Source organism: Spodoptera frugiperda, chromosome 2 (assembly GCF_023101765.2).
Source record: "Spodoptera frugiperda isolate SF20-4 chromosome 2, AGI-APGP_CSIRO_Sfru_2.0, whole genome shotgun sequence".
NCBI lineage: Eukaryota > Metazoa > Arthropoda > Insecta > Lepidoptera > Noctuidae > Spodoptera > Spodoptera frugiperda.
In genome coordinates this window covers 387540-395177 of record NC_064213.1, presented here as the reverse complement: position 1 = coordinate 395177, position 7638 = coordinate 387540, and the positions used below count along the sequence as shown (strand labels likewise).

Here is a 7638-nt window from a genome sequence, read left to right as displayed (position 1 = left end):
CTGTTTACTGTACACACGGCTACAGCTCCAGCTGTACAAAACCAATTTATCCTGATCTCTCTTTGTGTTATCCTTCTGTAAATTCAACGGTCAGCTTACACTGGTTTTGTTGAGCTTGAAGTGTTGTTTTGTGTACATTTCACTTGTCAGACTCCGGTTGAACATTCTCAGTGTCACAGAAAGCTTGGCTGCTCTCCCATTTGACGGTAGGTTTGTATTTACATAATAGAAGGGTTATAAGAATATGGGTGTTTCTTTAGTTAATGGTAAAAGAAAACTGTTATGAAAGATTCTATTAAGTGGTGATTATTACGATTTTTTCAATTCAAACAATCTTTTTTGAGAGAGCCATGCTACGGCACGAATGAGCTGGCTCGATCGGAGTGATACCACGGCCACACAGAAAACTGACGTGAAACAACGCTTGCGCGATCCTTTCTCAATCTTCCCAATCCCCGATTCCTCAAAAACCCTGGAATTCCTAACCCCCATAAGGCCGACATCGTACTTGTAACGCCTTTGGTGTTTTGGGTGTCTTTAGCCGCGGCGATTGCTTACTATTTATATGATCCGTCTGTTCATTTACCAGCTTATAACGAAAAAAAATATTTTAGCAGAATATCAGCTCAACATCCTAGTTGAAACCCAAGTACCCAAACATAACGAAGCCTAAAATATTACACGCTATAAATCTTAAACTAACTTTTAGACATCCACAAAAATCTAACGACGTAATATGTCCTGAAAATTCATAATGGAATGACGGTGAAGGTGATAATTTTTCATTTTGCGCCATCAAAGGCGGTGACCTCGTGGAAATACTTTGTTGACGGCAAACAATTTTCGTCCGGGGCCGATAACGCCGCTCTTAGAACCCTCCTTACATATTTTTGTCACTCTAATAACATATTATCTGACCTCAGGAGAGTTTAGGCTACTTCAGCTTACAGTAACGGTCACTGATTTCCGAAATTTGTGAGACTTTTAGGATGAAATTGTTGTAAGTACTCAAGTAAATGAATTTCGTCGGTTGGCGGGTATTGAGATAGAATTTGGACATTACTTGGATTCTATTCTATTCAATGTTAAATTAAATATTTCGTTAGATACCCATTTTGTAATTGAAATTTCATTTCATGTTCCTCTTTAAATTAATTCAAATCTTGTTGCCACTGTATCTCTTATTCAAGTCCTGTTTCTATGATCGAGTAACCGCCATTTTAACATGCAAACTAAATTCTAAAACATGTAGAGTGGTAATACGGTATGTGTAACCTTGCGGTATGTGTTCGTTGTAATGAAATACAATTAAAATTTCATTTGATATTTGCATGAACATGAGTTTATTCTTTGTGGACATATTTTAAAGTGTAACCGGCGTTGTTAAAGAGTACTATATAACTAGCAGCTCATTAATAAAATGTATGCAAACCAGTATAAATGTAAACCTTTGAAAGTAATTATTTTAATAAAGAGTTGTGTGGGCGAAGGAAATGTGTGTGGAATGAAAATAGTGAATTAATTGGTATTGTTGTGGGAGTGTGCTCTTAATTAACATAACTAACGTTCATGAATTAAACGAACACGTTAAGGATTGTAGACATTTGAAATGTATTTATACAAGCCTCAATTGGGTCGCTTGTACCATCGCTAATTGTGTAAAAACTTGGGCTAATAATGGACTCGGGACATATCTTTCTCTGGCTTGAAACAGTTTGGCTTCCACCAATCATATTCATTGGTACACATAGCTTAGCACTGGTGGAAACGGACTCAGTTAAGCTATGTTTTTATATGGAAACTAGCGGACCCGACAGACGTTGTCCTGTCTACACGTCTTTAATTTGAAAATTTTAAACTTTTTTTAATAAGCTAAAACATTCTGGACCTTTTTGATGAAAATTGTCATTCAAATGTTATGACAATATCTAACGTCATTAATATTTGACACTGCGATGGTAGCGCCGTCTGTCGGATCCAATGTAAAACATTCCAAAATCAACAATAGGGAAGATGCAAAAATAATATTTATGAAAATTTTGTTATTAAAATGCTAAAAAAGAATAAAAGAAGGGCCACAGCAAGGTTTTCATTTTATTTAATGTTGATTTTTATCATAAATTATGAATAAAAAGTTACATGTAAAGAAACGTATTTCAAAACACCAATCAGTGTTTAGTGACGTCACTCTTGCTATGTCAACTATTGACAACTTTGAGTTGTGAACATTTTAAGCGAAAATTATTTTGCATTTATCGGCTAAAAATGGAAGCTGGGTTTATCAAAGCAGATTCTAGGAATCTACCAAAAGTTAGCGTAGACATGGTTGTAACTTTTTTATGGAAAGTGCGGAGTTTTCGAGTGTAGAAATAATATGGCGATAACCCAATCGGCTATGTTCAAATCAAAAGAGATGGAGAATTATGTATAGTAAAAAGTCGAGTTACGCCGGAGCATGAAATACGTAAAGAAGGTTATCGTGTTACAGCCATTATAAATGAAACGCAAAGCTTGGTTCAGTCCTGCCAATGCGAAGATTGTGCGGCTTCTGAAGGTAAACATTTCAGGTTATTTTAAATAGTTAATCTGTAGCATGGATAATTTAGACTAAAATCTATTTCCAGGTGGGTGTAAGCATGCTGCTGCACTATTGCTATGGTTACACAGAAGATCTGAGGAGCCTCCGATAACGTCCATAACACGTTATTGGAAAAAGACAAAATTATCTATATGTACTTCTAGAAAATCATTTATAAAAGCGATACAATGCTTTTATAAATGAAGTTATGAATGCTGCAAAGAAATTCTGGATAGATGCTGTGTTTCCAAAATTAAAAGATATTAATTACATGTTTTTTCTGTAACCATTTTGTAGATATATAAAACTTTGTTTTTTAAATACTTTTTTTATTCAATTTTAATTAAAGGTCATTGCAAATTGACAAGCGCACAACAAATGATTATACTATAGTCTAAATGGGGAATTAGGAAATGATAAACACAGGCATGTGGCTTCAAAAAGCAAACTCACGCAGTCTTCTGATCACTCTTTCAATATGAATTCGCAGGCTTGCAATTTTCTTTGACCTTAGTACATCATCTCTTGAACTTTTCTTAGTGTTGCTAACACTAGGTGGTCTTATCAACTGAAATTGCTTGTGCAAATGTGCTTGAAGCCTCTGTCTGCCATGATACAAGCTCCAGGTGGTAAAATGTCTATACATTTTTAGCTTGGAACCACTTTTTTCTCAGTTTGGGATCAGAAAGCCTAGTTAAAAACAATTTATTAGGAAATTTGGTTGAAGTTGATGGACACAATGGCACGAAACATGAGTCAATACGGCTTTTTTGGTGCTGTTGTTGTAATAATCAGATGTTGATGGGATGTCCATTTTTAGTTTTATCAAAATATATCTTGAAAATAGAGGAAATTTTGAAAAAAGCCAGCGACGGTAACAAACAGTGAACAGTGACAGACATCGACAAACAGGTATGACGTCATCGGAACTATAGGTCCGTTTCCGCGCGAAAATTTAAACTGTCAGTTTCAAAACGCATTTTTTGCAATAAATTAGGGTTTTTTTTAATTTTTAATATACTTGTGGTCTATTCTACATGGAATGCTTTACAATGAAAACATAAATAAAAATATTGCATCTTCCCTATTACAAATAAATTAAAATTTAATTAAAAAACATTGTCAAGCGGACAAAATTGTGAATGTAAACCATTCTCAGATCCCCTTGAACACACACAAAAAAAAATCATCAAAATCGATCCAGTCGTTTAAGAGAAGTTCAGTGACATACACACGTACAGAAGAATTATATATATAAAGATATGCGTGCTATGGATGGCTACTACCAATACATCACATTCTCGAACTGTGCATTTTTGTCGCACAGTTACTTTGCGGCGGCGCATCTTAGTAGCACATCTTCCTCGCACAGCTGTATAGCTTAGTATCGGTTGTCACGGTTATATAGCTTCATAGAGTAGCTACATATCATATATCTTTTGGAAAGCACCTTTAATTCGATTGTTGAAACCGAAACTATAAGATAATGCAATTGATCACCAAGATCATTGTTTTTTTAATTACCAACCTATTGTTAGGCAGTTGTCCCACCGGCAACGATGAACGAGTAACGAGTAGAGCTAGAACTAGAAACGAGTGAAAACGAGTGAAAACAAAAACAAACAAGTGAAGCGAGCACTCGCCGGCAGTGTGAACAGTCAGCGATCAACTATTTGTATATGCATCTCTTTTGTTTACACGGAAAGTATATCTATTGTACGTTTCTTGAGCGAGAAAATAGCCGATAGTTAGTCGTTCACTCGCCGTTGGTGGGACAACTGCCTTATTTAAGTGCTAGCATGAACTTGCACAAACTAGATACACGTACGTTTCAAAAATAATTATTTGTAAGTGCATTTTCGAAATTGGTGACACTATTCACAAACACATTGCACGAACGAGACAGATGACAGTAAAGAGTTAGATTAATTGAATATCATTGGAAACGCATCGTCACCCAGTATTGTTGCTGATCATGCTGATCGCAGGCGAACGGTCGCAGTGTCATCAGAATATAATAATATCATTTATTTTCATTCTTATTAAATATTTTTGATTGATGATTTAGGTCCCATATTAAATGCGTGGAGTAAGTGCATGAAAGTTTGGTGATGATTCATTTATACATATTATATGTTATAATAATAAATTTTACGCCAGTTAGAACTCACATTGGCTAAGTAAGTAATAAGTAAACGTTACTAACTAATTCAAAAATAAAAATAATACTAGGATAGTAGACAGGTTACGAAAATTAAAAATTTAATTCGTCGTTAATCAATCAATGCATCGCCTTAAGTATTTAATTTCTCTATAAATATTTCAGCTAGAGAATTAAATGCAAACACTTGACAGTTAGTCCATTGAAATGTTACATGAGCTTTACATTTTTTAGAGGACGCAATTTTATTTTTTGATCATGTAGGGGGGTCAATAGAAGCTTAACTTGAAGTTTGTGGGGTCGCCACCCTTGTCCCTCGGCCGCCATCTTGGAAAAAGGGATGGAAACACTTTTTTTGCTATATCTCGGAAACTATGCATCGTAATAAAATTTTTAAAATCATAATTTGTAGAAAATTATTTTGCCTACAAATATGTTTAATAACTTTTTGCCCTAAATTAACAATTAAAGAAGTTATAAGTAAAAAAAGTGAAATTTTGTTAATAAAATTTTCTCTTTTGCTTTATAACTTTTTTTTTACATTTTATAAATAAATGGCTTCAGACCAATCTTGTAGAATATTTTTGCCGTGCGTTCTCCGCCCTATAACTTGATAACGGTTCACCATGTAAAAAAAATTTAGACAAAAGTTGTAGAGAATTTTGTATTCTACAATATTGATAATGAATACAAATACCAAAAACCCATAGAAAATGAGATATTTCCAAAAAACCGCAAAAGTACGATTTTTGGGACCTTTGACCCTGAATTTTAAGAGTTGCTTACACCCTACCATATATACCATGGTTTTGAGACAAGTTTTAGGGTGTCAATATACAAGTATTTACAAAATTATAGCTGGTCATCTCGCATTCCGAGATTCTTACCTAATTTAAGCTTATTTGACTGGACTAATTTGACGAACCCGGTTAACTTCGGAGCGCTGTAACTGAGTTTCTAATGAATGAAATTGAAAACAGTTGTAGGGAAAAAATTTTCTCGAAAAATATTCTACAAGATTGGTCTGAAGCCATTTATTTATAAAATGTAAAAAAAGTTATAGAGCAAAAGAGAAAATTTTATTAACAAAATTTCACTTTTTTACTTATAACTTCTTTAATTGTTAATTTAGGGCAAAAAGTTATTAAACATATTTGTAGGCAAAATAATTTTCTACAAATTATGATTTTAAAAATTTTATTACGATGCATAGTTTCCGAGATATAGCAAAAAAAGTGTTTCCATCCCTTTTTCCAAGATGGCGGCCGAGGGACAAGGGTGGCGACCCCACAAACTTCAAGTTAAGCTTTTATTGACCCCCCTACATGATCCAAAAATAAAATTGCGTCCTCTAAAAAATGCATAATTCGGCCCTCAAATTGTAACATTTCAATGGACTAAGTCCTTTTTACAAAAATCTCACTTGAAATATATAAAAAAACAAAACGCTACATTTAGAACTGTGAAGGAACCCATTAAACATTAGTTGATGTAAAAGTTTAAAGTAAAAGCAACGGGAAAACTACAGCTAAACTAAAATGTACTTCAAATCCAAGTTTTAATGAAGAAACTAGCTTACACTCGGAGCAGGGAAACATTTACTACTGTTTATTATAACAGGGATGAAGATGTATCTCTTTGTAACATATAGAAATGTTACATATTTTTTAGGTACCTCCAAATTTTCTAGAAAAGAGCGTATTCCCAAAAAGCCGGCAACGCAACTGTGACTCCTCTGGTGTTGCGGATATCCATAGGCGGCGCTGATCGCTTACCATCAGGTTCGGTAGATACTTTCTGCTCGTTTGCTTCCTATTCCATAACAAACAAGAAGTCAGTTATAATACCTATGTATAAGCAACAAAGAAATAAATCTCATTCTAGGATTCTAGGTAGCTGCCTAGGTATAATATAATATCTTACTTTCCATGAAAGAAGCAAGACTTGATTTTTGTAATCACAAACTCGACTCAAGGCAAGATTCTCTCGAGGCATCTACTCACCGCCTCTCCTTTTTTTAGGAATTATGGTAATGCGAACTCATTCAACCTTATTTCAGCTTAAAAAAACTTTACCCGCAAAGCACTTCCTTTGCTCACTTTAATGAGTATAATAGGATTTTTATTAGAAAAAGTTACATGGATTTCAGCCGGCTTTTGGCTCACCTTTGAGTTTAAATTGCACCATCACAAAGAATATAAAAACCAGTTGAAACCAGCTTCTGTTTATTTACTTTAAAGATATTTTTGCGGATTAATTTTATTGTAAGAAAATTTTATTAAGTAGAGCTCCTTTCAGACTTCAAAGGGAATTTTACAAAATGGAGATTCCTTTTGTCTTTGTATTTCTTACTTTGTATCGATTTTTTTTTTTTTATTTATTATTTACACAAAATACACAGTAATACAATAAATAACAAATAGCAACCAAAAAACCACTAAGGTTTAGAACCGTGCTATGGAATCTGCCTTAAATGTTACAATATGGAGGTAGGTACAATAATTAGATAAAATAGATAGATAAAAATAAATAAAATAGATAAAACTTATTGTCTGATTTTTAAACGCCGCAGCTACTACGACTACTAACTTATTGAGGTATAAAGGAGACCTACCAAAATGTTCTCGATTAAACTTTAGTAGCCAATTTCAATGACTATTCTATTAGTTGATTACCCAATCTCATAATGTTAGATGACACAACCACATATCAATGAGCACAGTATTTTAATTAAATAATTATATACCATGATCCAACGTTCAAATGTAATATGAATGCGAAAAACACATATAAGTACTTTTAATTTTAACATCGGAGAGAGGAAACATACAAAATTTTATACATTTCACCAACTCTGCTTATTCCCGTCTCCCGAAGGGATTAAATACATTCCAGATTT

General features: G+C 33.7%; 1 long non-coding RNA gene across 1 annotated transcript; it reads left to right on the top strand.

Moving 5' to 3' along the window:
- Nucleotides 1-2001: 2001 nt before the first annotated feature.
- LOC118268516 (uncharacterized) lies at nucleotides 2002-2848 on the top strand. The gene is made up of 2 exons (XR_004783031.2): nucleotides 2002-2554; nucleotides 2625-2848. It is a non-coding gene; the product is annotated as an uncharacterized LOC118268516 (long non-coding RNA).
- Nucleotides 2849-7638: the final 4790 nt, after the last annotated feature.